This window comes from Anolis sagrei, chromosome 1, assembly GCF_037176765.1.
Source record: "Anolis sagrei isolate rAnoSag1 chromosome 1, rAnoSag1.mat, whole genome shotgun sequence".
Lineage (NCBI taxonomy): Eukaryota > Metazoa > Chordata > Lepidosauria > Squamata > Dactyloidae > Anolis > Anolis sagrei.
Genome location: NC_090021.1, coordinates 256,229,335 through 256,256,577, shown reverse-complemented (window position 1 = coordinate 256,256,577; position 27,243 = coordinate 256,229,335). Strand labels below are relative to the sequence as shown.

General features: G+C 38.5%; 1 long non-coding RNA gene across 3 annotated transcripts in view; it reads right to left on the bottom strand.

The window, feature by feature from the left end:
• LOC132769623 (uncharacterized) overlaps positions 1–27,243 on the bottom strand; it is a 53,551-nt gene that overhangs the window by 11,043 nt on the left and 15,265 nt on the right. For 2 of the 3 annotated variants that reach the window (XR_010908934.1, XR_010908933.1), the window contains one exon: positions 21,888–22,321. The exons of the other annotated variant lie outside the window; for it this stretch is intronic. This is a non-coding gene — a long non-coding RNA (uncharacterized lncRNA). Of the gene's footprint in view, positions 1–21,887; positions 22,322–27,243 lie in introns of those variants that run through there. 3 annotated transcript variants of the gene reach the window in all.

Here is a 27,243-nt window from a genome sequence, read left to right as displayed (position 1 = left end):
ATTGATCCAGTCTAGGGCCCATTTATTGGTCCTTTCCAGCAGGTACAAGCATTAGTACCTGCTGGAAAGTTAGATCAACAACTAACTGCCCATAGTATCCACAGAATTCTCATCCAGCTTTCATTTCAAATGAGTTGACTGTTTTCCCATCATCTTTCTTCATTTAGAATCACAATTGGTATTACTCTGACATGGATTATTCTGACTGGTATTTATTTAATAAGATATATTTAAATATTCCAATCCACATAATTGAGGATCTTATGTATTTTCTTCATAGCTGTCAGCAAGGCTGCATCCTCTCACCCAACCTTTTTAACTTGTATGCAGAACACATCATACGATGTGTGGGGCTTGATGAATGCAAAGCTGGGGTGAAAATTGCTGGAAGAAACATTAACAACCTCAGATATGCAGATGATACCACTCTGATGGCCGAAAGCGAGGAGGAGCTGAGGAGCCTTCTAATCAAGGTGAAAGAAGAAAGCGCAAAAGCTGGGTTGCAGCTAAACATCAAAAAACCCAAGATTATGGCAACAAGAATGATTGACAACTGGGAAATGGAGAAAATGTGGAGGCTGTGACACACTTTGTATTTCTAGGTGCAAAGATTACTGCAGACGCAGACTGTGGCCAGGAAATCAGAAGATGCTTACTTCTTGGGAGGAGAGCAATGTCCAGTCTCGACATCAGACTGGCAACAAAGATCCGCCTAGTCAAAGCCATGGTATTCCCTGTAGTAACCTACGGATGTGAGAGCTGGACCTTAGGGAAGGCTGAGTGAAGGAAGATGGATGCTGTTGAACTGTGGTGTTGGAGGAAAGTTCTGAGAGTGTCTTGGACTGCGAGAAGATCCAACCAGTCCATCCTCCAGGAAATAAAGCCCGACTGCTCACTGGAGGGAAGGATACTAGAGACCAAGTTGAAGTACTTTGGCCACATCATGAGGAGACAGCAAAGCCTAGAGAAGACAATTATGCTGGGGAAAGTGGAAGGCAAAAGGAAGAGGGGCCGACCAAGGGCAAGATGGATGGCATCCTTGAAGTGACTGGACTGACCTTGAAGGAGCTGGGGGTGGTGACGGCCGACAGGGAGCTCTGGCGTGGACTGGTCCATGAGGTCACGAAGAGTCGGAGACGACTGAATGAATGAACAACAACAAATTTTCTTCTACAACTCTATGATGCATTTCAAGATCAACATATGTTTGAATTAAAGTATTTGTGCCTCTTTCTTTTCATAACACAGCTTGGGTGATGGATATTTCTCACCTAATGTATGCTAAAAGTTGTTGTAAAATTTTGAATTATTTGCTTGCATGGAAGATCAATGCAACAGGCCCGTAGCCAGGATTTCGATTCGGGGGGGGGGGGGGGAGCTGAGTTTTTTTCAGGGGGGGTTTCGGGGGGGTGTGTGATTTTTTTTTGGGGGGGGGCTAAGTCTGAGTGAAAGAGGGTCTACCCTAGCAAACCTTTTGCATCGTTACCCCAATACCCCCATGCATATGGGATATATTGAGTATGGTGATCAGATCATGATATGAATAAACATAACAGTTTAAATAATACACCAGTAAGGGCTTTTCGCAAACCACCATGAGAATTTCGGGGGGGGGGGGGGCTGAAGCCCCTCAAGCCCCCCCCCCCCCCCCCCGGCTACAAGCCTGCAATGCAATATTCAGATATCCACTTTCTTGGGAATTGGTATGTTTATTGATCTTCTCCAGTCTGAAGGCCATTGATTTGCTTTTCCATTTTTTCTTTTTCTTTTTTAGAATGTGGGTGAATTTAAATCTGTGGTTTTCAAATAGCTCTATTGTGTGCTATCTGTTTCTGATGAAAAAAACTTTACAATGAAATAAAGCCCATCTGTACATGTATGTAGGTATTTTACCTCCTTGTTTTATTATATCAAAACAGCTGGAATTTTATTTCCAAATCACGGAGGGATATAAAAAAGAGCAAACTGGAAAAAATACTCACCGAAATAGAGAAGATATTCCGTTGAGTTTTTTGCTTATGAAAGAGATAATTTACACAAAAGATGTAGAAGTGCTACCCACAATCTTGAGCTATTGCTTTAAAAACCAATGAGCTAATTTGGGATTTCTGTACTGAGAAATTCAGGCTTGCTCTTTCTTGTACCTGGTTAGGATATATCTGAATAAATCCGAAACCGATTCCATGGTCTGTTTACTATCTTACCAATGTATCCTACTATACCTTATTTAATGTTAATTAAAATGCAAACAGACTACTTCATCATGATGACATCCCATAATCAGTGATAGCAAAAGAACACTTTCAGAAGTTTTATGCATAACTAAGCTGTAATTTAGAAAAAATTTCATACATAATCCTGTACACTGAGAATTTGTATTTCTAATAGTGTCCTGTTGAGAGAGATGTTATGTTTTGAAAAGCCCCTCATCATTTCATATGCTTTTCACAGAATTTTAATCGCAGAGTGTATACAAGAATCAGAATCAGAATATATCTCCATCTACCTATGTGTATTTTCCACAATAACCTACCATTACCTTTTGTAAAAGAACCTTGGTGTCTTGCTTTCATTGTGTTGTGCTAAAATCTATCCTAGTTTTGTTTTAACAATAGGATATGGCATTACCCAAGCATAGTGCATTTACAACCTAGTAGACAGCAATAAAATAGAACACTGACATCCTAGATACACCCACACAGAGCAAGAGGCAGTTGTAAACCAGCACTAGTGGCTATGAACATGTAATTTTGTACAGTGTTTTTAACTCTGATTTAAAAAAATACTTTAACCTACATCAGCACTCTTTGTTACAGAGTTTTCAGAAGACTGTTCTGGCAATTATTTTTTAAAAACCTACAGAAATACATGTTTTTTGTTGAGTTGAACAGCATAATGAAGCTTTATAACTTGGTTCCATAATAGATTTAAATAAGCAGTAAGATGGAGAAAAAGAAAAGCTTAAGAATGTAAAGTTCTACCTCTTCAAAAACAATGTGATGAGGGAAGAGCTTTGTATAACTTTGTTAATTTTTATAAGGTGATTCTACTACAGCTATAACTGAATTGAATGACAATACGGAGAATTAGGGTGCAGTTTCCAAGAATGTAAAAAATCCTTTCTAAGGAAATTATCCAAATTGCCCTTCACAGTTATACAAGTTAATGATGACTCTTTTAGGCAATTTGAACAGCATCCTTTCATGCGTTACCAAATCTCAGAGAGACTGGGAGTTTGAATAGAAATACATCTGTACTATCTGTGAATGTACTATTTGTGGATGAGAAAGAAACAATCTGTTACATCATGGAAACCTTCTGTTCTTAGAAATCCAGATGTATTGTTCCAGATATGCTTCCTGTAATGATCGGTCAATGAAGAAAGCCATTTCCCCCCTAAATCTGGTGTTATGGCAATTTAACTAATCTAGTGACAACTTACCTGCACTTTCCCCAAACCAGGTTAAGTCAAGGAATTCAGTGTAATAGTGTAATAGTGCCCTAAGTGGGCCAGCCTGCACAATCTGAAACCATAAATTCTTTAAAGTACGTCACACATCCTTCTGGGGGTTATACTTTGGGTTTATTTGAAGACCTCTCATTATGAGCTTAATGCCAGCTTGTTGTTATGTTTGCAGTGGTGCAGTGGTCCAGGAGTCATTATTTGTGAAACAAAAGGTTGATAAATATTGATTGCATAAGCCAAGTGCATCTTTTCAAGCTTTGATGAAGAATGCTGTGACTTTTAGACAGAAACCCCTTAGAGACAAAAGCTGTCTCTTCTTCTATTAACTGTGCAGGTGGATTTAATTAAGATGTCGTCAAGATTGATCCTAGCATGGAATAGAATTTGACATCTTTCTTCCAAATGTAGGTGGTGATCAATTTATCTGACTATTTGTGAGAATAATTACTACAGAAGGTGAGCCTAAAAATCCACACACCTCTATCAGAGAGCATTTGGGCCATACAGACTGTTTTGCATACCTCTCTGGAAGAGGTAGGGAAAATCCTCCATGTTAAGTACATGTGGTGACAGCTGACATAGAGCCCTTCCACACAGTCCTATATCCCAGAATATCAAGGCAGAAAATCCCACAATATCTGCTTTGAACTGGGTTATCTGAGTCCACACTCAGATAATGTGGGATTACCTGCCATGATATTCTGGGACATAAGACTGTGCAGAAGGGCCCATAGAGACCGAGAACTGGGTGTAAAAGTTTGCTTTCCCAGCCCCTGGAAGTTTGAGGCTTGGAGAGGGGAGAAGTCAGGATCAGCCTGGTCATTTATGAGCTTTGTGAGAATTGCTTCATTCTGCAGTTTGAGTGGCAAAAATAGTCCTCTGCACTAATTGTGTGGGTGAGGTATAGGGGTGGATGCAGACAAGCCTTTATTCCAGGAGAATCCACATTTTAAAAAGCATGGGGGTGCATGCTTTATGGGGTGGGTGTCCAGATTCTCTCATGGGACTGGCCCACAATAACATCTGGAGTCCCTCCCCCTTCTCCAAAGCCCCCTGACCCCTTAGAAAAGTAAAAATAAACTTACCTGGCCTCCATTACAGGCTTCGAGCAGCTCTCCCAGCACATAGAAATGATGCGCTGGGGGGGGAGTGATCCCCCCCCCCCGCTCTCTTGGCACATTTCTACAGGCCAGGAGAGCTGCACGAAGCCTGTAATGGAGGCTAGGTAAATTTTCATTACTTTTCTAAGGGGTTTGGGGGCTTCGAGGGAGGGGACTGGGTATTCCCACAGTTTACCGGGCTTATTTAGCCCAGTAAACTGTGGGAATGGTGTCTGGACTGTAGCCCAGACACTGGAAGTAATGGGTTTATCCCACATCTTCCAAGAAGACACAGAATAAATCCACTATCTAATTAATTCACTACAAACCAGGGTTTTCCTTTATTGAGGTAGATACTGCAATAAAGGTACTGCCTGGATGGGCCCCATGAGATTGAAATTGGATCATACTATTTTTAAATGGGCCAGTCACTAAGGTAGAGTGGTGATGACCATCAACCACTGCTAAGTCCTTAGTTGTACAGCAGGGTATCTTTGTGTTGAAGGAGGGCTCTCTGACAAGTTCTTTGGGCTGTGAGACCCAGGAATGAAAATAGGAATTGCCAAGGGCCTACTGCATCAACACAGCTCCACTATCACCCACCCTCTGTTTCTACCTGTTCCCTGCTTTTTTACCAGTAGATCTTAGCCAACAGCATAATTGTGAGATCACTCAACCGAAGATAGTCTTGCTGGCAGAAGAGCATTTTCGCTATCAGGAGACATTTGCTCTTAATCCTAAACCCCTGCAGCTAGTGCATCATTGAATTAGGATTGCCCTGCCTATATATGAGAACATTGATAAAGTGTGATGGCTTGAGATCAGAACATATAATAAGATCTACTTAGGAAGAATACAGCAGATAGGTTTGATGCAACTATGCAGTAACAAATACATTAAGCTGCTTGTACTTTGGCTGGCATTATTTTACATGTGTAATAGTAATTTTCCAAGAGGCATGATCTATAACTTTTGAATTATTAACTATAATAGAAACACAACTTTCTCTCCCTAAGGTAAAAATCCCAAGATTCCATAGGACGTTGCTATGGGAATTAAAGTAAAATCATAGCATTACCATTGTGTAGTGTGGACTGGCTCTAAGTATTCATAATTAGAACGTAAAGGAATAAGTATGGAATATGCAATAGAATAATAGTGTGTCAACTCACAAGTTCCACTGACTTAAATCCCAGTAAATGTGTATACACTACACTGTAGCAATACTCGATTAATTTAACATTTTGCTAGCAATGTAACATTAAGCTAATTACTACTACTAAAACCTGAAGAACAGTTTAACAACATTCAAATATTTTGTATTTCTTTTTACAAGGCTTTTTAACATGTCAAAATTGGAGAGTGCCAGTTTGAGAGTAATTTATTGATGAATTTCTTGCATAATGATATAGTATCGATGATTTTAGTCTTATTTTGTTGTTCATAACAAAATCTTGAATAACAAGGAAATAGTCTCATTGTAAAAGATAATTTAACATTACAGTTTATGTAATGATATGATTTTGACATTAAGCAAAAGAAAGACAAATCCACTGTCCCAACATTTAGCAACACTGAAAATGAATGTGATCAAAATGTATTATGTATTTTAAATGTGTAAATCTGAAGAGCTTTAATCAAGTACAAAGACTCTTTTTTGCAGTTACTAATTCAAATATGCAAATTTTAATTTAGTTCCAAAAGTTATTATGGTGGAGAATATTGATTATTCATGTGTAGTAATGTTTTTACGTTAATTTCTAGCCTTAGTTCCAGAGCACGGTACAACTCTATCCCATTATATTAGTGGAAGACTAATTTCCAGTGAAGTTTTGAGGATGAAAATTAAAAGCTATTCATTATGCAGAGCTGATAGCATATTTATTCTTTTTTCTGCAATGTGACAACAAGTGGAAACACTATGGAAGGAAAAGGATCATATTAATAGGTTTGTTCCCTCTAAATCTTCCAAAGACAATGTAGCAAAAAAAGGAAGGCTGTTATCCTTTCTAGAACATTTGTGTGGTGTGGCCTGGGTTGAATTTGGGGCCAATACCTAGAGTCCCACAGCCCGCTGAAGGGCTCAAATAACCAACCAAAGTAGCAGGTGATGGGGGCACTGCCAAAAACATCTGGACCAAAGTTTGTTTCAATTTTGTTTTTACTTCAAAATAGCACAAGGAAGCTCTTTCTACAACTTCTTTGCTGGAACAGCTCAACCCATGGCAGGTTTTTGGGCACCCTTCAAAATGTTGCTTATGATTCATACGCTTTGCCTTCGGAGTATTAGAAGGACCACGTTTTCCCATATGGGCCCATCTATATTCTGAAATTTTCTGGGGGTGTTTTTCTCTCTGTGTCACTTCCATTGTAGCAGCAGGTCTGTTACCCGAGATCAGATGAGTGCAATCAGGAAGGAAGAGAAAGGAGACAGCAGCAGATTCCAGGCTCTTTATTCAATCAAGCTTGATCGGGTGTTCAGAATACAATATCTGACACACACTGGGAGTCAGATTTGCTCCAGCATTTATAGCATAATTCTCAGGGTTACACATGCGCAGAAAAGTCCTAACCTTTACACAATCTAATCAACATCCGTTTGTCCTCGAGGAATCGCAGCCAAGAACATTTGTTGGCAAGATACTATTATTTCCACTGTTTTCCCTTCCATCAGCTGACTACATTCCCAGAGGACTTACATAATCTTTAGAATGAATCATCATTTCATATATTTCTCTTCACACATATGTCTTCATGTATATATCTTTAATTTATTCAAAGCAAGCATTTCCCTTATTAATTCTCCTTAATTTCCCTCACAATACATTCACAATATATTCATAATACATTAGTTCTTTCAATTGATCCATTTAAAAGGTGTATTTAATTGCCTGCTATTTACATCAACCAGACAGGAGGTGGCGCTGTTATACCATATCTTCAGATGTTTGCTTCTCCCTGGATTAATAATTATCAATTGTTCTTGGCACCAACTCTCGTAACCTTCCACATTTAGCTCTTGGCTTATTCAAATATTGACATATGATAGAACAAGCCTGCAAGGTTTCTGAGTCATCTGTAAAATTCCCCTTCTACCAAAGACTCTGCTTTCCTTCTCAAAAACAGACAGGTAACCCCTCACTTCTCATTATTTTCATTTCAAATTATAATTATTATTATTTTTCTTCATACAGCCACCACACCATCACAAGTAAATCTGATGGGACGGGGCCTTCTCAGTATCTGCTTCCAGGTTCTGGAATTCTCTTACTACTGACTGGCTTCCTCTTTCCTATCCTTCCTTAATCAGGTGATGATTTTTTTTTAATTGCAGCAGGTCTTTGAAGATGTATTACTCATACAGAATAATGTGCTATATTGTATGTATCAGTTGGGTTGCTGTAAGTTTTTCAGGCTGTATGACAATGTTCCAGAAGCATTCTCTACTGACGTTTTGCTGGCATCTATGGCAGGCATCCTCAGAGGTTATGAGGACTGTTGGAAACTAGGAAAATGGAGTTTAAAATGTGTATCTGTGGAATGTCCAGGGTGGGAGAAAGAAATCTTCTCTGATGTAAATAGGTGTGAATATTTCAACTGGCCATCTTGATTAACATTTAGCAGTTTTCAAGGTGTGACTTCTTATTGCCTGGGGGCATCCTTTATTGGGAGGTGATTAGCTGTCTCTGATTCCTTCTTGTCTGGAGCTCTTTATTTACTGTTATGATTTTAGAGGGTTTTTTAAATAGTGGTAGTCAGACTTTGTTCATTTTCATGGTTTCTTCCTTTCTGTTGAAATACAGGGAACATGAGTGGCAGATACCGGGGCCTTCAGGGATACTGGGAATGGGGAAAGAGGAGCAGGAAGGATTCCATTTGGGGTCTAGGGTGAACTTCCCACCAAGGTCCAAATGTACTATCATGGTATAGTTAATAATGTTCCGGGGGGGGGGGGGTCTTTCTGAGACATCAAATTATACACACACACACACAAACATATGCACATATACTGGTACTGTGTATCACTGTCAGCAAACTGCTTTGTTTTGTATTGGTGGACTTTTTCTCTCCTTCCCAAAGCAAAGTTGTTTTATTCTGTTTTTAAGCTGTTGTTATGTTTTTAATGTGTTACATTTTAACTATGTCGACTGAGCTTAGTTCCCATGTAAGCCGCCCTGAGTCCCTCTGGGTAGATGGAGGTGGGGTACAAAAATAAAGTTATTATTATTACTTTGCAATATGTGGATTGGTGTGGAGAATCAGAGGGAAAATCCATTTGGCAATTTCCAATTTGAAACCAACACATGATCACATAAAATATATGAGGGCCAAGGAAGGGTGGTAATTTGGTTCATTAAATCCTCATGGTCCCTCTGTGTCTGGTACCTAACCCTGTCCCAAGCCATACTTCTGTATGACGTGAAGGGTGACATATTGATCAATATACCACTAGGAAATTGTACCACATCCAACTCTATAGCTTTCCTCTCTTTGTTGTTGTTCCTACAGACCACAAAGCAATTTTAAGTTGGATACAAATCCTCATGCAACTGTGAAAATGTGAACATCTGCTATGGCCATTTTCCTGTTTCATGTCTACATTGTCACAGAAAGTCAAGAAACATGTGGTTGATTCAACTCATTAGGTTACAGGAAGCTCCCTTGTGCTGTCTGAAAGTCAATTAAACCTTGAGTGTAAATTTCCTTAGGCTTCTGTAACTGAATCATTTCCTCGGGTTACAGCATTTTGATTCCAGGACAGCTCTGAGGAAAAATAACAAGTGTTTGTGGCATCAGTTCAACCTTAGAAACAATCATTTCTCTAGTTCATGGGCCAACAGGAGCAAGAAAAACTTGGCTCAGTAAAATCACATCTGTTTTTGATTTTTGTTTCTTCTGCTGAATTTGAGTTCTATTTGTAAATAATTACCCGTCAATGCTTAGGAACAATAACAGCCATGCCTCACACCTCTCCTTGGAAGATATACTCTTCTGAGACTCAAAAGACAGATGATGTACTGAAAAGGCTGGTCTGGATTTTCCAATAGTATGGGAGGGATACCTTTTTTCTGCTGGAATAGAAAATATTCCTAAATATAAAGTGATATTTGCATAGAAAGCAAATTATCCTCTTAAAACGTGAAAATCATTTAAGGCAAGTTGTTTTCTTGTCTCGTGCAAAAACAGAAGTGCCTATTGTGAGCCATATACATTTTCCACTCAAGTATTATTTCTGCAAACATTTTTTTTACTGATTTCTTACCTTTGCACCAAAGTGAAATCTTTGCACATGAACAACCCCATAAAATTTCCAGTTTTGAGTTCTTAATAATGGTGTACTAACCAGTGTCTCAAGACACCTGCAACTTAGAATGCAGAACAATTTATGATTTCCATTCCCTGATATGAAAATTGCTTATTCACAGTTATGGATCAGTGTCTCAAACAAATCAACAGAGTTCTGAACAGTTGTCAAAATATCTGTAAAAGAGGCAAAGTGGCAATTTAATCTGCTAGCACTGGCAGAATTAGACAATTGAACAGAAAAGATGGAGAAGGGAATCTGCAAGAACAACTGATGTACTTAGTTACTTTTGTAGCTACAATTAGTACAAGCAATTTTTCTCATTTCTGTTTCTCAGACTAACTAAGATGCAGGTCACCCTCCATGTCTGCATGTTTAAATTTTGCTAATTTGATCATTCTTAAATGTGATAAATAAGTCCTCATTAGGAATCTCTAGTTCCTTCACAGTGACTCTTGTCAACTTCTGATGGCAGCTGACCATAGGATCACTCTAGATTAGAAGACCTAGAAATTCCTAGAAAGGTGTTATCTCAGGTAAACCAAATAGTATTTTATTCATGTTTTTTCCACTTTTGTGAGGGCCCTGCACCACTAACTCCAACAAATCTAAAGGACCAACCCTTATTACTTCTAGACATATATACAACTTATGAATGACACAAACCACTGGCCTATGCTATGGAACAAATTCTCTTTTCATCCATTTTCTCATCATATCAACTTCCACAGCTGAGCTCTAAGCAAAGCACAAGCCAGAACTTGAACCATGTGATATTCCTTCTCCATTGATTACTGTCCACATCAACAAAATTATAAAATCTGTGAAATAATATTTAGAACACACAATACCTCATTAGGTAACAATAATAAGGCAAGTCATTATACTTTTATGAGATATTTTTTATTTATATAAATGCTTGTGGTGCAAAATGACTTTCAATACAATAAAAAATCCATAAAAACACCATAAAACAGTACATTTCAACTACAAACCAGACTGGTTATTCTATTAAATAACAAAATTAAACCAAATTAAAACTCCTCTGTTATGATAAATTACATACATGTACCCACTGTCCTTCGGCATCTTTGATTGAAAGGATCCAATTCACATTTGCAAAGGAATGAATAAATACTGAATAAGAAAGGTATGAAATACTGCTCATGTGAAATCTTCAGCAAAAGATAATTACAATGCTTGTCAGCTGATTTGGTTTTCTTTTGAATGAAAAGCTCAGAAAATGAGGGAAAGTTTTGAACTCTTATTCTTCATCTTTAGATGATAATATTAATTCATTTGGCAATCTTGTTTGATGGACTCATCCATTTCCCTCTGGCATCACATGGCAGTTCTCAAGGGAGGTATCAGTCTACATTAGGGCTGAGGAAGGATCATGATTCAATCAGAAATTCATACAATTGACCCAGTAATTTGAAGAAGAACAAGGTCATTCAATGCTCCCATCTCCAACTTGATTTATCCACATTGGTTTGGGCTACCATAATAACATTTGGGTCTGCTTTCAAATATAGCATCTTTGAATTTTTGTGAAAGATTCTTAAGAAGAAAAAGAAAAAATCCAAAATAAAAAAAACACAATTTTCCCACATTTTAAAATAGGGTCACATGAAATGGCACACTATGATTATAATTTTAAACCAACCTCATTTAATCATTTCTTTTACAGTGATATTTATCACACCAATACATTAGTTTAAATTGCAATGTTAATCAAATTAGGAGTGTTACCACTTCATCAGATGGGTTACTTTCCCCATTGTATGCCGCTTGCTTTCCCCTTTCAGGACAGAGTACATTACACGATGCATGTGTACTTTTGGCTGGGATCCACTGGGAAAGGGGAGAACAAACAGTGTACACCACCTCCATGGCAACATGGGAGGCTTCCTGTGTGACCTTCAGGTCAATGGGTGGAAGCTGGGCAGAGATACCTCTCCCCATGGCATAGGGGTTGGGATAAATCACACAATGCAGGGCATGGAGCAACAGGTTCTCCATGCCCCCTGCTAGGATTCACTACAATGTGTAGTGAATCCATGGGCCTTTGTGATGATGTCCTTACATTTGTTTAAAGGATATATGATTCATTATGTCACAAAAATGTATTTAGTAATTAGCTCCTGCTGCCCTGCCACTTTAAGTAAAACTGTTTTATCGAATGGTTCCAGCTACAAACCAAGCTGTTAAAGCATTTATTTTGGCTAACCTCTCACTGGTCCACAGCAAATAATAATAATAATAATAATAATAATAATAATAATAATAATAATAATTTATTTGTATTCCGCCCTTTCTCCCTGAGCAAATGCATTCTTGTAAGTACTAAATAGGTTTTACTTAGGCCTGTGGAACTGATGTTCACATTATTGTGATGTCCCTGCAAATATTGAAGATTTTATGGAACTTTGGCTGGTTTTGCCTTGAAAAAACACCTTATTTAGGCATTCTATTCCCCATCTAATGAGGAAAAATGGGTTATGAAAGTAACTTCTTTTTGCTCCAACATATTGGCTTGCACTTATGTATAGCCCTCCATGATATGAAGAACAAATTTCTAAAGCAAGCAGCCTACCAGGGCCATAGCCAGAAAAAAAAACAGCATCCACCCAAACATCCAGTTCACCATGGAAAAAGAAAATGAAGGAAGACTGCCTTTTCTGATGTCCTAGTCATCCGCAAACCAGATCAACAATTGGGTCACACCGTCTACAGAAAACCCACACACACAGATAGATATCTACATAAAAACTCCAACCATTACCCAAGTCAAAAAAGAAGCACCATTAAAGCCTTGGCAGACCGTGCAAAAAGAATCTGCGAACCCCACCTCCTCCAAGATGAACTGAACCACCTCAACTGGGCTCTCCAGGCCAATGGATACTCCACCTCAGACATCAGAAGAGCTGCAAGACCAAGAACAAGCCACGAGAGTAAAGATGAAGATCCACCCAGAGGAAAAGTGTTCCTGCCATACATCAAGGGAACCACTGATCGCATAGGGAAGCTAATGAAGAAACACAACATACAAACAATCTACAAACCCACCAAGAAAATCCAACAAATGCTACGTTCAGCAAAGGACAAGAGGGATCCTCTCACCTCTGCAGGAGTCTACCGTATACCATGCAGCTGTGGACAAGTCTACATAGGGACCACCAAACGCAGCGCCCAGACACGCATCAAGGAACATGAAAGGCACTGCAGACTACTTCAACCAGAGAAGTCAGTCATAGCAGAGCACCTGATGAACCAGCCTGGACACAGCATATTATTTGAGAACACAGAAATGCTGGACCACACCAACAGCCACCATGTCAGACTACACAGAGAAGCCATTGAAATCCACAAGCATGTGGACAATTTCAACAGAAAGGAAGAGACCATGAAAATGAACAAAATCTGGCTACCAGTATTAAAAAACTTTAAAATTATAACAGCTAAACAACAGAGAGGAAAAAACCAGGCACAGATTAACACCTCCCAGCAACAGTTTTTCCCAGGCTCAGGCAGGCCTTCAAATGCTAATGAAGGTGATCAGCTAAACATTCACACCTAACTGCAGCAGGGAAGAGCTCCTTGCCCCACCCCAGCCATTCCACAGATATATAAACCCATTTTTCCTACTTCCAACAGACCTCACAACCTCTGAGGATGCTTGCCATAGATCCAGGCGAAACGTCAGGAGAAATGCCTCTAGAACATGGCTCTATAGCCCGAAAAAACCCACAAGAACCTAGTGATTCCAGCCATGAAAGCCTTCGACAATACATTAAACTACTTTTTCTTTATTGTTCACCTGTGTGGCATATTTTCTTTACCTGGTAAGGCAGTGTGTGGGCTGATCCAACATAAACTACAACTCTGCCACAGTCCAGTCAGTCTTTCTTGCCCCATTGTGCTTCTTATGTATATTATCAAAAGTCTCAGAGTTTAAAATTATCTGTCATTTGTAGCTGTTGACACTGGCAAAATTGCAGAAATCTGAAGTTTCTTCATATTCGGAAAAAATGGTCCAACACAAACAAGATATGCTTCCGGTGCATTTGATAATTTTTCTGCAGGTGCAATATTTTTCCATTTTCTACACCACAGGTCAAAATCTTCGATCAGTGTGTCTTGAAGGCATTCAATGTAAAGTTCTGTGCAATTGTTCAAATTGGATTTTAAATGAACACAATTAATAGGGAGAAACACCTGCAGTTCCTGAACTACTTCCCTGTGTCTTGTAAACCTTTCTTGAAGCTGACTGCAGAAAAATCCTATAATATTCCATTGGTGTACGTGTAGTTGCTTTTTCAAGTCTGCCTTGAACTAATGTGAGAAATCTTCATTTCACCACCCATAGATTCCACCACTGATCTTGCTGTGTCAAAGATCTCCTGAAATTCTGTGCATATCTTTCTGGCTTTTTCTAAGAGACTGTTGACATGTATCAAAAATGTTCATATATTTTGTAATGTTTTGCTAAGCTGAAGGGATTATGACAGAAGCTTTCTTGGAAATTGTATGATTACTACAAATTCAGCATACAGAAAAGCTAAAAGTAGTTTTTCAGCATGGGAAGAAGTATCACTGTTATATAGAGGATTCCCTTTTAGTTCTTCCAGTGTTCTCACCACCACACTGTATAGTTCAACAAAATATAAAACTGCATCATGTTGCTCAACCCAACAAGTTTCACAAAGCTGCAACACGCTGTTCACTCGATTCAGGAAACAGACCTTTATATTTTTCTTCAACAGTACCACTCTGATGAATGATGCTCTGAAGAAATTGCACACAGATGATATTGTTTCTTGGCAGTTTCTGCCAGGTGGAATGCTGCAAGTCTTTACTAAAGCTAGATTTAGTGAGTGAGAACTGCAGTGGATGTAGACAGCCATTGGATACTTCTGCAATATAATTGCCTGAACTCCACTAATATGACCACTCCTATTAGCAGCTTTATCATAACCCTGTCCACACAAATATCACACGTTCAGCCCAATTTTTCCAGTGTTTTCAAAATAATGTCTATAATTCCTCCACTTCTCATATCACTTATCTTCACAAAAGACAACAGTTTCCACAATTGGCAGAAGTTTCTTTCTGTTTTCTTCTGTTTCCTTCTTATCACGATGATGAGTTACATCAGGACATTTTCCATTTTGGATTAGCAAGAAATTTTCAGCCAAGCACAAGTTATTCTGATGGTACTTTGTTTTTTGGTGTCAATTGAAGACTATTACATTCTCATGTATTACACTAGCCGTGTAGTGCAAATACACTCATGGCCATAAGGGGGAAGGTATTAATTATTTTGAATATCAGGATCTAGGTCATATTTTGCCAAACAAGCCAAGAGATGGGATCCTGGTTTCCCTGTTAAAATATTGTTTCAGATTAAAACAATATAAATTTGAAAATATGAAATACCATATTTTTCTGTCTTTCTCAGGAAAATTGTGTCAGTCCCTAAACCATAGCATAGTTGTGAGATGCTATTATTATTATTATTATTATTATTATTATTATTATTATTTTAAATTATGCATGGAGCAATGGGATAAAACAGGCAAAATAAAAACTGCAATTTTAAAGAACAGTTGCATATATGCATGTAATTTTAAATGTATGTGTCTCTGCATTAGCACATAGGTCAAAATTACCCTACGAGTAGATTGAAGAGAGTGTGTAAATATGTTCAAGGAACACTGGATTTCCTGGTGCAGTCTAGGAGTTGTCCAAAAAATAACTTTCTTAGACTCTGAAGCAGACACATTAAAATAGTCACCAATGGCATCATATTCTCTTTCTTTTTTCACACCTTTCCCCCACTCATTCCTTTGACTGTCTGTTGTTGTTGTGAGTCAAACAGATGGTTGAATCTTTCATTTCTTCTTCCCTCAGTTCTTGAATATTTAATTTTTAATGACTAAGACATTATCCTGTGTTGCCCTTTAAGTTCAGTGGGAGTTTTGATTAAGAGAGGACTGTGGGCTGAAGCTCATGATTTTTTTAAAGTTGTTTTCTTCTGGGTTGAAATGTACTCTTATGTAACTACTTTTGACATGCAGATCTTTAATTATTTCAAATTTTTAAAATCCAAAATATTTTCTTTTCAAGGAAAGACTGACATACTTGGGCAGAGTTGGCTGTATAATGCAAAAACATGTCTGGGACATTTGGTCCTAGTAATTAAAAAAAGCAATTTTTGGATGCATTAATGGTCACTTTATGTAGAAAATTAAATGAAATTAAATTTAGAAGTCACAGTGCAGTCTTCCTTCAATTGATCTATTTTACATAAACAGGAGACAAATAAATGAAAACACCAGACAAATATATTTTAATCAGTTTTTAAGAAAGGATGCTGTAGCAAGGGACTAATTTTTTAAAACTCTGGTTATTGGTTAAGATGGTTGAGTATTCTGTTTGCTAACATAGCTTCCTGATACTCTTGCAGGAGAACCTTGCCCTATTGTAAGGCTCATCTACACTGACCATTTAGGTCAATTTGGAACCCATTTGGGAGAAACTGGTTTTCCTGTGCTGATCATTAGATTGACATTGGGAACAAGTTTGAGGCCAAGAAGGTGATTACTAGTGATGTGTGATCCATAGAAAAAATGGTTCAAAAGTCATTACAGAACAGGGGGTGCTGGCGTTTCGTTTCTAAAGTGTTTCTAAAGTGTAATTAGTGAAAAAATCATTACTAATTCATTGCTCTTTATCACTATTCATTACTAGCTTTTAAAATTGTTATTATCCTATGTTTATTTTAACTTTCTGTTGTACAATGTTTAGTGTTGTTTTTTTTCTGTTTAATTTTTAAGGTCATTGTTTTTTTATATAGGCATTGAATGTTTGCCTGGTTTGTTGAAAACCACTCTGAGTTCCCATGGGGAGATAGGGTGGGATACAAATAAAGAATCATAATCATAATCATCATAATCATCATCATCATCATTGCACATAATTACTATAATTGGGGGCAATTGGTGGCTCATTTCTCCCTCATTTTTACAGCTATTGGGGTGAAACTCACTACAATGGTAGAAACATTTACCACTCTTAGCCCACCAAATTTCAGAACATTTCATTTATCCACAGATTTTTTTGTGAATTTTCAAAGATTTTATAAACAACATTTTACTAATAAAGAAAATATGTTCCTAGTTTGAAAGTATTATTTCCTGTTGAATAGTGTAGTCCTTATTTGAAAGTAGTGGTTCTACACTAGGCAGTTTGTTTTTGCACCAAAATTTTTGTTAAATGGGTGGATGACGATGTTAAATTGGTGGTCTGGATACCAAAATGTGCTGTAATATGATGTCCCTCATGCAAAGACAACGTTTTTGCAGTTTAATAAACTTTTACCATGTTTTTATGATAGAACCAATTAGTAAATTACATTTATAATGCATTAACAAAAACCATAGTGTAGAAACCATCAAAACACCACTGATAGATGGCCATCTGGCCTCTGAATAATGATGATTGATGATGAAAGCATGTTCCTAGTTTGAAAGTGTTATTTCCTGTTTAATTGAATATTCATAACTTCGAAATTACTAGTTCTACTTCAGGAACTTTGTTTTTGTGCCAAAAACTTTATTAAAAGGATAGATGACAATGCTAAGTTGGTGGACTAGATAATATACTACAGCAAAATGTGCTATAACATGATAATCCTCGCTCAAAGACAAAGTTTTACCATTTAATAAACATTTGCCATGTTTTTATGATAGACTCAATTAGCAAATAACATCTATAATCCAGGAACAGAATCATAATTATTGGAACTCTGGCTGGCTACAGAGTGGCAAATCTCTCTGGTGCACTGCTTTCTGGGAAATGTAGTTTGGGCAGGGCCTTTTGAATTCCTTGGCATAGGGCTCTTCCCTTCCCAAACTACAATTCCCAGAGCTCTATGCTGTTCCCAGAAAACACTGTTCCCTCTTTTCCCCAGCTCCTGATGCTGAGACTCCCTTAATTTATGGAGGGAAGGCAAAGCAGTAAGGCAATCTTTTTGGCTTTGCTTTGAGAGCCTTCCAAGATTTACAAAACTAAAACAAAAATGTATGGAGTAAGTTTTGTTTCTTAAGTCTTTGGCACAGTCCACGCTCATGTATCAGATATTGCCTCATAATTACGAATTTAACTAATTTGATCCCAATTATAAGGACTAATGAGGACTAATGAATTGTGTGGTTAGTGGAGATGTGCCTTTGGAGGAAATGGATGCAAAAATTATATCAGCTTAATTTTTGCTGTCAGGTTTCTGATAAAAGCAGTGGCATACTAAGCATGGTGTGGAGGGTGCAGTCTACCACGGTGAAGCAATGAGGGGGTTCACTTAGATGCCTCACTGCATGTAGGGCTCTCCTCTCTTGAGCTGACAATGCATATTTGTCTTCAAACATCAAGACTATATCAATAAGGATAAGTTCTAACTGTGCATGCCCATGAGGGTAGGGACTAGAATGGGAAGGAGGTTGGGGAGAGATAGATTGCTTAAGCACATGCTTGTTTTGCACAGACACACACACAACATATCCTTGTTGTCTTGATAACCCTAATTAAGGAATGCTGAGGGCAATGGCAACTCCATTTCCTTTTCTCTTTTTCCTCCTTAGAAATTAAAGAACCCCCTTTTCTTTCATTCCCCAGACTCCATTTTGGAAGGAAAGCTCAAATCTTACAGAAAGATCTTTTGGAAGTTTAGCAAACTCTTTTCATTTATTTAGGAATGATTCCTGTCAACTGATTAAAGATTTCATTTTTAAAAAGAAAGCCAACTGTCCATGGACACTTTTGCCCAGTTCTATTATATGCATTTAAGTCCATCAAAACAATCCTTTTAGAGCTTACTATCAGATTTATGTGCTCTAGAACTTGCAACCTTTAAAATCCAGAATAAAAACAGCCAGGGTTTACAATGTGAAGAAAAGATCTTCGCCAAATCAAATTTAGACCAAAATTAATTAAGATGTCAAGAAAGTGATATACATCTACATGTTGCAAAATCTAAGGGTATTCAAGAAGAGAATAAGGATCCATATTGGGTGGGGGCGTTCTATGAAAATTAAATTAGTTTAACAGTGTTATCTTTAGATCAACACCACCGAGCTATACACAAGCTAGTAAGCCATTATTTTACATTATCATCATATGAAATTGTAATTGACAGCAAGATTCTTCTTATTTAGATTATGAGACTAAAGCAACTTAGAAGGGAGTTCAAATGAAATTAAGGAGAAATACCAGAGTGATGTTTCACTAGGGGCATATCTACATTGACCATTTAATGCAGCTTGAAACCAACTCCAATCTGTGGTGATTACACAATGCATGTAGTGAAAGCACAGTGTAGTGTGAACTAAAGGGTTTAAAGTGCATCAAGCCAAGGCATAGGAAAGTCTGAGTTAAGTCTTTTAATGCACTTCGGTGAACTCTAAATCTAGAGCAAATTGCATGGTGAACTGCACTCAGTCCTCTAATGACTGTTTGATAGAGCTTCACTTTTGATAGTAAGACTGTTTGGAATTTAAGACGGATGAAGCCTACACCCCTGTGCACATCTACATAGCAGAAAGTTGAGTTCAGAGGGACTTACATTTAATTAAATTATGCAGAATGAAGGTCACTTCTAATCCCTAAATGTAAGTATGCATGATAACTTGAAAGTAAGCTTCATTGTGTTGCACAGGGCAAAGTGTTCAAAGTATTGTGAGGCTTTCTCCAAGAAAATGTGCACACAGCACAATGTTGCAGTCTTATTTTCGCATCTTGAGCTAAGGATGGGCTGGAAATCCACCAGTTTCTTAAATGATGTCAACATTAAAGTTCCCAATTTTTGATTTCCATTAATTTTTGGAAATTTGTGCAGAAAGGGAGAGAGAGGCGAAGTTCCCACAGCTTTGCCAACATTTTGCCACTCCAAAACTGCACAGCTGTCATTGAAAAAATACTCAGCTTTTCCAGCTGACACGTACTGGGTACTGTTTTTCTGCAACTTTACATCCCTGAAGTTGTGCAGAAATTATCAGCTGTAAAAAGATGTTACAATTGTGGAACAAGCTCAAATCTGCTGTGGGGGAAGAAAGTATTTGCAGGAAAGTTGACAGCCCTTCTTTGAGAGCTACAGCCTCTAATCAGGATTTTAGTGTAAGATTGGGGGGGGGGGGGGGAGTTGTGGCAGGTTGTTGTAAGGATGGGGGAGTTGTTGGTGTTTGTCAGCTCATGATCTAGTTTCTGCCCCCCCCAACTCCCTCTAAGCCTAAAACCTGACTGCAGCCGGTGAAAAGACATTTCAGTTTCCTCCTCCCACCCAGCTGGTTTGACAGCAGAAACATCTTTTCAAAGTTGCAAATGTTTGGCAGTTGACAATATAGTTTCTGTTTTTCCCACAACTTCCCTCCCCCACAAGCTCCATTCTTTCACAGAAATCCTTGTGAAAAGATGTTTCATTTTCCAATCCCCCCAGCTGCTTTGACAACTGAAAAGGCTTTTCACAGCCTCTTGTCAGAACTGGGGCTTGCAGGGTGGGAAGTTGCAGGAAAAATAGAAATTAATGCATCAGCTGTCAAACATCTGCAGTCTGCCACTCCAAACTTCCCTCTGTAACCCCCCCCCCCCCCAAATTTTGAAAGAAAATCCTAGATAGAGGCTGCATCTCTCAGAAAGGAGATGTCAACATTCTGGCAACTTCCCTGCTTCCCTTCAATTATTTTTGACAGCTGTAATATTTTTTCACACTTGTGCAACATTTAGCCTCTGGGAGAGAACAGAAGGTAAATTGCAGAAAAATGTATTCAGTACATGACCGCTTAAAAACACATAATGTCCCATGAAAGCTGTGCAGTTTCCAGAGAAAGCTGTGCAGTTTCCAGAGAAAGCTGTGCAGTTTCCAGAGAAAGCTGTGCAGTTTCCTAATCTTAGGAGAGAAATCCCACAACTCTCAATAGTTTAGGGAAGAAATATAGGTAAATTGTCTCAACACACATCAGGACAGTGCAAATTGATAATTAGCATCGCCAACCTAACCTACAGTTCCCAACATCTTCCAGCCACTATGCCCACAACTATGCTAACTAGGGAATTCTGTGCGCTGTATCACTTTTCCAAACTGATTGCATCAAAACTTCTGAGATGTCTTTGGAGTAAATGTAGCCCCTATCCATGGTTCCATAGACGGTGAAACAAGCATGAACCTGCCTTCCCGAGTGTTTGATTTTTTAAAAATGATTGGGACAACATCCCCCACCTGGCTTGGTTTGTCTTTGTATGTTTTTTTTTTAAAAAAACTTTCTAACTTCACAGAAAACTTGGTTTCCTTGATAGTTCCTGGATGAACTATTCTTGTTGATGAAGATACAAATCGTTCAAAATATCGCAAGACAATCTGGCATTCTATAGCAATCATGCAAGTATGGAGAGTGGATACATACAGGTATGAGCACTCTTGTTATTGGACCTCTCCCATCTGTGCAATTGTGAGAATTTGCCAATCTGTGGCACCACACTCTTATTGCATATTCCTATAATCTCACCTTTCTGCATTTCTGCTGCTCTGTAATTCTTTTTATTATTTTATAAGAATTCAGCTGTTTTAGCCATTGTTTTTAACAGGAAAAATTAATATAAATTTAAAAAACAATTCAGGAAAATTGAGAGGTAGAGGCGAGAGTGGGATGTGAGGAGAATCCTGCACCTTCATGTCATTTCAATATCAATATAGCAGCACAAAAGGAGAACAGCCCCATTACACAAGATGAAGGAACGTTGTAAGATTGACAGTTTGTGATGAGTTCTACCCATCAATAATGGGGGATGTGTTAGTAATAAGATGAGCCATTCTGGCAACAGGATGCAGATGACATTGTGTTTCGATACCAGTTTATCTCCCTCAGGTGATGAGTCATTATTTGATTACTTGGAAGGCTGTATTAATATTCCTCCTCCCCCCAATGGGATCATGCAACACATAACATGGCAGCAGTATCCAAAATCCTTCATTAACAGTTTATATGACAACTTTTCAATAGGCCATTATTTCAATACAGATATTTCCAGAAGAGGGCAATGCTCAGAAGACTAAACTTTTCAAGATAATCTACTAAATTAATCACAAAGTAGCATCTAAACTCATGCAATCCTACATCAGCATCTTAACTAGGTTACAGCTGTGCTAGAACATCAGTAAACCACTGGTGGGATAATGACACCTTTTTCTTCATGGTCTGTTTATATGTTTCCAATGTCCATTCCAAGTGTGGTTTTACTGGCATAAGTAGTGACAACTTCATACATTTAATTCAGGTCTGAGGCAGTGTTTTCTTGGTGTTGGCCAGTTGACAGCATCTGACATCAATGAAATATGGACTTGTTTTTCAGTAAAGGTTTTCCAAACCCCAAAAAAACCCCTGAGAGCAGATTAGTTCCCTAAAAGGAAACAATACATCTCTTTTTTTTACACAGAAAAACTTTTTGGTAACTTTGCAGATATATATACACTTTTCATTTTTCATAAACAAATATATTTTCTAACTATATCAGAGTAAGGACCAAGGAAACTGATGCCTATATTTTACTTTGTACAGGATGATTTCTTAAATTTCCAACTGCTGTACTTGTGATAAATGACTCAAAACAACAGGGTTGCATGGATTATAATAGGATGATAGTGGGATGTCATAAAGGATCCATGGAGAAAACTTTATTACAAAAGTGTAAAAGGAAACCAGTATTTTTTTATTTATAATATAGTTGGAGAATTGGAAATACAATGTGAAAGTCTACCTGTAAATTCAGTATACTTGTTTTAGAAGAAACCATTGGGATATAACTGACATAAACTGACACAAAATTATGTTTTTACCCCAGTTTTCTGAATAAAGTCACTACCTGATATAACTTAATTCTAAACTCATTTTTCTATTTTCCAGAATTATTTTTACTCAATTGTGTCAGTCTCACTCCATTTTCCTCCAAGAATTATTTTTAAGAATATCACTATTGTTCACAATCTTTTCTTCCTCCCACTTTTCTCCAGGGAACAGGATTAAAAGAAGTTCCATCAAAACAGGACCTTGGGAGGAAAGTCCACAACTCTATTCAACAAAAATAGACACATGTCCCAAATATTTCAGGACTGGACTTTGAAGTAAACAATATTAACACACATTATGATCTGTTGAGTTTGCCATAAGTTTAGGGTATCAAATTACCTAACAATATTTATTATTTTTTCTTTATTTACTATATTTCTATACCCCCCCCCTTCTCAGCCCAAGGGCAACTCAGGGTGGTTTACAAAATGGCACAATTCGATGCCCCAATAATATAAAAACAGCTAAAAGTATATAACATACATAAAATTCCAATAACAGTAAAATCAATAAAAGCATAAATTCTCCACATCTCAATACCAAAATCATTATCTGATCACAATTGTCCAGTCGTTCCAAGGTCAAGAAGTTATCTGCTACACTGCATTTGAAAAAGCCTGCTCACAAAGTCAGGTTTTGACTTTTTTTGCGAAATATTAAGGGAGTGGGGGCAGAACTAATATCCCTAGGGAGGGTGTTCCACAACTGAGGGGCCACCACTGAGAAAGCCTTATCTCTCATCCAACCGAACCCATGAAGAAGGTGGGACCAAGAACAGGACCTCCCCAGAAGATCTTAAATTCCTAGATGGTTCATAAGGAGAGATACGTTGAAACAGATAAGCAGGGCCAGAACCATTTAGGGCTTTATAGGCTTTGAATTGTGCTCGGTAGCAGACTGGCAGCCATTGGAGTCAATAAGTTCTCCTACAGATGCACAATGGTGAATACAAGATAATCTGTACACTGATCAAAGCTTGTAAAGTTATTTCTAAACAGTAATTTGTTCTATTATTAATTATAGAATTTGAAATGTAACTTTTTGCTACTGTTTATTACAATAATGAAAATAACTAACCTCTGGCATTTGTATTACTGCTTATTGTTTTCTCATTACCTCTATTACTTTGTTGAGATGATAAAAGTAATAAAAGAATGAGAAACAACTTGAAAATAATATTTTTAAATGTCTATAAAATGCCCTTTAGTAAAAAAAAAAGTGAAAATAACTAGTAATAGTTATTTTACACCAATAAAATAACTATTACTTGTTACATTACTTTTAAGATATGGCTTTTTTTCTCGCTTGTTATCTTATGAAATGTAACTAGTTAATGTGACTGCATTACTAAAACTTGTTACCTTGAAGCTCTAGCACTGGCTGTTTTCTTTGTTCCTCTTTATTATAATTTCTGCCTATCCAGGTAGAGTATAATGCTGGGTGTTGAAAGAAGAGCAAATATTTCTCTTATGCCAAAAGTTAGGATCAGACAGATCCTAACAGATACGGAATTGTCTTGTTGATCAGACCTTGAGGAAGATACATGAAAATGGGTCAGGAAGGAGGTGCTAAGAGCTGGATCTGTTCAATGACTTCTGTCTAAAATGTAACCTGTTAAGACTCTAGAGTCATGTTAGTGCCCCATGACTACTACTACTGCTACAACAATAAATGCTGTGTCTGCTCAGTAAAGCAAAGTGACAAAATTGCCTTCATCTTCTGACTTACCAACTATTTACCATTAAAGAAACCTGCTTTAATGAGGAAAAGAAAAGGCAACAATCAAAGAGCAGGAAAAGATCTTAGAATGAGTAAAGATGCATGTTTTGTTTTTTTGCCCACTGGCAAACCATGATCCAGACTAGAAAATGAGGTTCCTTCATTCCACTGGGACCAGTGAATCACTTTTTGCTTGAACATTCTCTTCCTTTCTGACATACAGGCAGTCCCCCACCATTAAATTATGCATATGGGGTGCACTGTATTTATTTTATTTATTTATTTTATATATAACCTCTTTCTTTTCTAAAAGGGAAAGGAGTGTTGCTTTTAGATTTGGATGTTTTTTCTTCCAGTAATTTTATGAGGAGTTAGATTTTTCCAGTGCTTCTACAAACTCTTTTCACAGCTCTAATTAATCTCTTTTAGTTATTTTGAAGGATTCTGTTCTTTCCTAATCAGAACCATCCTTTTGTAATTTACGCAACCTTTTCTTGTGTAAGATTTTTTAAACATATAAAAAACTTTGAACAAATCTGGACTTCCCTTGTTTCATCTTTCTTTTATTTCCTCTTTTATTTCATCTTCTAGTGAACTTCAGTTTTATACTATTTGAAATATACCCAGCATTGTCTGGGTCCACAGCAAATGCATCAAAAGAATCTTGAGGTCCTTCCACACAGCCAGAAAATTCATCTGGAATTGACATTAAAATGCCAGTTCTGAGTGCATTTTTCTACACTAGAATGTTGCAAGCTGCCTTTGCAGCAGGAAACCGACCACACAGCCCAGCCGTACCGGTGCCAGGTTGACAGGTCTGGGGTGGGCAGTGCGCCCTATTCACCTCTACAAAACTGCAGGAAATTCTCATTACCATCACTGCAGGGGTCGTTCTTTCTGCATCTGTATCATCCCTCCCCTCCTACAAAGCTCTGTCATGTCCAAACTGATGCAGATTCGGGAAGCAGAAATGGTAAAAAGGATTATCCATAGTTTTAGGAGAGAAATTGGGTGCAGAGAGGATAGGAAGACATTGCCATCCCACCTCCCCAGGCTGTCAGAGCCCAGGGAATGTGGGATGGCTATCCTGGAGAGTCGACTGAAAAGAATGGTATTAAATGCCACTGAGAGGTCCAGGAGAATCAACAGGGACACACTCCTCCTGTCCAGAGGTCATCCACCAAGGAGACCAAATCTGTCTCTGTTCAGTAGCCAGGTATAAATCCAGACTGTGATGGTCTAGATTATTGGTTCCATCCAAGAATCCTTGGAGTTGTGTAGTGACCACCCACTCCAGAACCTTGCCTAGAAAGGGGAGATTAGAAATAGGCTGAAAGTTGTTTAGCATCAAGAGATCCAGGAACGGTTTGTGAAAATTGCCATTACAACTGCCATTTTGAGGCAAGTTGGTATTTTACCCTGTTCCAAAGAGGCATTACTAATCCTCATGATCCATTCTATCAGGGGATAGACTATTGTGACTTTGCCACTTCGCCCCCGAAACCTGGAGGACAGAGTTGGGAGAGGTTAACCCTCCCCCAATTCATCCAAACAGGTTTTGGTTATGCAAGCCAGTTCTGTGCACTCATCCAGGATGGAGTCCTGGATGGTTGCTGATTCATGGACCTGGCATTCATCAACAGGACTTTCAGCCTGGGGGGCTGTCATTTTGACTATCCAATCTATTTGTGGTTGTCCAGAGCCACAAGGACTTTCTTGCACCCCCTGATTGTTGGTATCTCCTCCTACCATGTCCTGTCCTACCCTGCCAGACTTCTATAGGTGCCCACAACCCTGGGGGCTCCCCCCCTTAGGGATGTTGCCCATCCCTCTTAGGAAGTTGTAAGGCAGTGGTTGATGGATCTGGTGTCAATTTACTAAGGTTGTAGTGAAATGACATACTAGTGCGTCAGTATTAGCTCACTGATTTCACACCCAGCCGACCCCCCACACCCTTACGGTCTATAAGATGTTGTTCTAAAACGAATAAAACCTCTTTCCAGCATTCCAGACTACACAATGTATTCAGGCATTGCAATGACGAATTCAGAGAGTGAAGGAGAAACAGGAGAAGATTATGACATGGAGAATTAAATTATATTCAAATGATGTAAATGGGCTAAAGAGAAAGAGAAAATGTTCATTCGTTCAGTCTCCGACTCTTTGTGACCTCATGGACCAGCGCACGCCAGAGCTCCCTGTCGGCCGTCACCACCCCCAGCTCCTTCAAGGTCAGTCCAGTCACTTCAAGGATGCCATCCATCCATCTTGCCCTTGGTCGGCCCCTCTTCCTTTTACCTTCCACTTTCCCCAGCATAATTGTCTTCTCTAGGCTTTGCTGTCTCCTCATGGTACAATGGTAGTGCAGCAGCAATGACATTGGCAGTCGCCCAAAGGCAATGGTGGAAGGCAGCCAGGCAGAACAATGGTCCCATGAACGCTGCCCACCATGTAACCCAGTGGAGCCTCAGTACAAAGCGGCACCTCAAGAGCCCCACAGTGGGATGTCAACAACCACCAGAGCCAGACAGCTGTCCACAGCAGGATGAGTTAGAAAAGCCTCTCTGCTGTCGAATGGAGAGCACTGCAGGGAGCGGATCTCTGGTGTTTTGGGGCCATGATAGTAATAATGCTGGTGCTTGGCCCTGCTCTTTCTCTTTCTGGTTCTTCTTTTCCCCTATTCCCCGCTCAAACTACACCTTCCCAGTCCCCAGGGCATCCTTTGAGACCCAGGGACATTGATTGGGGCAGTTATGC